This window comes from Odocoileus virginianus, chromosome 15 (genome assembly GCF_023699985.2).
Source record: "Odocoileus virginianus isolate 20LAN1187 ecotype Illinois chromosome 15, Ovbor_1.2, whole genome shotgun sequence".
NCBI classification, from domain to species: domain Eukaryota; kingdom Metazoa; phylum Chordata; class Mammalia; order Artiodactyla; family Cervidae; genus Odocoileus; species Odocoileus virginianus.
Window position 1 is genome coordinate 14,551,882 of NC_069688.1, and position 3,553 is coordinate 14,555,434.

Here is a 3,553-nt window from a genome sequence, read left to right on the forward strand (position 1 = left end):
GTCATGCCCTTCTCCAGAGATCTTTCAGACCCAGGGATTGAACTCTAGTCTCTTATGTCTCCTGCATTGGCAGGCAGATTCTTTATCACTAGTGCCACCTGGGTTATGATGGGTAGTGGCTAAAAGAAAACGGGGAGAGATTTGGGAAGGAACCACAGGCAAATTTTTCAAATGTTGTTATGTATACAACATTCTTACTTTTATGTCAAAAGTATCTTGTAAAGTTTGTACCTATGTACATTCCCAACAGCTTTGTACAGGTAAGCAGTTGCTTCACATGTTAGGTGGTCAAAAAGTTCATTCAGGGTTTTCTGTAAGATGTTCTAGAAAGACCCAAATGACTTTTTGGCCAACCCAATATTTACTGCATTTGATATCCATTAGGCCCCCAAATATTGCATATGCTTCTTAGACTATGGAATATTTTGTACCTTTTTGTTCTGTAAAAACTGCTTTTGTTAACTAACATCGAGGACGTGGTGCTGAGGAATGTTCTCAAAGATAATAGATTGATTAAAACTTTGCAGTCTGAAGTTATATCCTGGTGGATGGAACACCCCATTCTTGCTGAAGGACCTGAAGAATATGGGTCATTCTGACACAGGCTGTTAAGTCCAAGTGCAAAGCTTTAGATAAGGAGTTTTCAGGCCCAACATCCTATGTTTATCTTAATTTTGAGATTTCCAAGGAAAGAGGACCCGGGATCAGCTTCTCAGCTTAGGCTTAGGACTGATGTTAACACTTTTACACACAGCCCCTCTCTGTTCTGAGTCTATCAAAACGCTGCTTCATTGAAATTATACCAGAACTCTGCCCTTCCTTAGAATCCAATAATGACCTTAGTCTCTTTTGTTTGGCAAGATGCCCAGCTTCCTCTGGAGTGCATTCTGCCCCACCAGCAAATTAAGAAATCCAACCCTCTGGACTACAAGTGTGTTCCTACTGGTTTCTCTCTTGGCTGACTGCATCAGTCTTAAACTGCAGGTCCTGATATGATCCAGCCAACCAACATGGCTGTTCTCTTGCTCACTGTACATCCCCTGCTGGACAGTGCCTGTTCCACCTACACCTGACTCCCATGGCTGGCCGTCCTACCCCTGGCCCAGCTAGTGACTGTTCTAATCTTTGCATCCAAGTATCTTCCCCAGGATAGCTTTTCAAAGGGGCAGTGAGGGACACACTCCTCCGCTAGCTTCCCTGGTAACCGATGACCCAATCTGATGCCAATTTCCCCATAACTGGTAACTTCTCCCTTTCCCAAGTAGCGAAAATTGCTACCACGTCTTGACCACCGCCTGCCACATATGGTGAGGTGTTGCTCCAGGACCTTGCTTCAGATGTGTAAATTACCTCTATCCATTAAACAACTGATGTCTCCATGATTGAGTCTGGGCTCTTCCTTTGGTCTTTTTTTTTTTTTTTTTTAGTTTTTTTTCTTTATATATATATATATTATTGAAGAGTAGTAGACTTACAGTGTTTAAGGTGTACAGCAAGGTGATTCAGTTATACATATAGACATATATTATTTTTCAGATTGTTAGGTGATTAGAAGATATTGACTATAGTTCCCTGTGCTATACAGTAAACCTTTGTTGCTTGTTCATATCTTTTTTTTTTAATTAGAAGCGTAGCATTCTATTCATACTAAGTTAAACAAGTGGAATCAAAATATCATACTTTTTTTTTAGTTAGACAAAAATTCACAAGTTTTCTAAAAGATATATTATACATACTATTTATATAAATGTATACAAAAGCTTTTCTACTGTGCTTGATAAAGTCTTGAGAAACAGTAACAACAAAAAAAGAGATGGAAAATTGGAAAACATAAACTAAGTGAAATGGAAGCACTAAATATGAAATAGAAAAAGTGAAATGAACTGATAAAAGTAAAAGATCATCATTTCTTTGGTCTTGAAGCTGGGCATGTAAGGGACTTGTAGGGTCTGCAGGGTGCAGTCCAGCAATCCTACATCTGAAAACAACCAGAAAATATCTACTCTGCATCCTTTGATATATTCCTTTAAAAGCATGATGGATTTCCATTTACTTGTAATTTAAGTCCTACTCAGCAAACTAGATTGAGTCTTGATCATTTCTGCTTTCAGTTCCTTCAACAATCCAAGCCAGTTGGAGCTGTTGACTGAAGAAAAACTGCATAACCTAAAGGTCACAAGTTAGGTTTTATTCGAGAAATTTACTTCCCAGGTAATTTGAGTGGTAAAGAACCTGCTTGCCACTGAGGAAGACACAAGAGACACAGGTTCAATCCCTGGATCAAGATGATGTCCTGCCAAAGGAAATGGCAACCCATTCCAGTAACCTGGCCTGGGAAACCCCATGCACAGGGGAGCCAGGCGGGGCTACAGTCCATGGGGGTCACAAAAGAGCTGGACACAACTTAGTGACTAAACAACAAGACAGCTCTGAAGAACTGCTCTGAAGAGGTAAGGGAGAAGTCAGAATGTACAGGAGGTTTTGCTGAAACAAAGCACACAGTCAAATATAAAAAGATTACTACTAATCACAAAAACCAGACATCTCAAGTTAATGGTTTAGTGCTTTTCGATCTACAGGAAGAGGCAAGAATCTGGCTCAACTGTTTAGAGCCAGTATCCTGTTTTTCTCCTGGGCACCCACCATCTGGGTGCTGCAGTGGCTGGTGGCTTGACGGCAGGCAATAGTCACTGTTTACTGGAATGGAAGTCAACATTCTTTGTTTACTGACATGGCAGGGAATATTTTTGTGTGTGTGCAAAGTGGCTATTTTCTCTGCCTGGAAAACTCCTCACAGTTTTGCTTGGGGGGCTCAGCTCAAGGGTCACCTCCTGCAGTTCTCTTTGACCATTTTCATCTAGGGTGGCCCTCTCTCAGGTACTTCTCCAGTTGTCCAGTGGTAAAGACTCAGTCTTTCATTGCAGGGGGTGTAGGTTCAATCCTTGGTTGGGAAACTAAGATCCCATATGCTGCAGGGTGCGGCCAAAAATTAATAAAACCTGAAAAAAATGTTTTTAAAGTGGCCATCTCTTCCCACACTTCTGCACTCCCACCCTGCCAGTCTACCCCCACTATCCTAATTTATCTTCCTTACTTTTCTTATCACGAGCTTGTAATTATCTTATTCGATTATTTGCTCATTACCTCCCTATCTTGGTTAGTAAGTAAGCTCTAGGGAAGAAGGTACAACAGCTCTGATGACTGCATCACCTCCAGGGTCTAGAACCCTATCCGGCACTTACCAAGCCCTCAACAAACTTCGGTCCGAAACAATCAACAAATGAGGAGCTACGTGGTACTTTAATTTCCTCCTTCTCCTTTAAATACCCTCCAAGTAGACCCACCTGGATTATAAATCCGCAGGACTAGGTAGAGGGCGTTCAGCCTCGCCATTGGCTGGAATATTTGTCGTTGCTGATGGCAACCACTGTTTCCCACCAGTCGTGTTGTCGGCCCGGCCCGGCCCCGCCCCTCTCCGTCCCGCCTCCGAGACGCCGAGCACCTACCCAGTAGTGAAAAACTACGCTTGCCCTTTAAGCGGCGGGGCTTCTGG

At 42.3% G+C, this 3,553-nt stretch overlaps 1 long non-coding RNA gene across 1 annotated transcript; it reads right to left on the minus strand.

Moving 5' to 3' along the window:
- Positions 1 to 2,167: 2,167 nt before the first annotated feature.
- Positions 2,168 to 3,500, minus strand: LOC139038443 (uncharacterized). Its single transcript, XR_011491411.1, has 2 exons — positions 3,345 to 3,500; positions 2,168 to 2,969 (listed from the first exon to the last, which is right to left on the minus strand). It is a non-coding gene; the product is annotated as an uncharacterized lncRNA (long non-coding RNA).
- Positions 3,501 to 3,553: the final 53 nt, after the last annotated feature.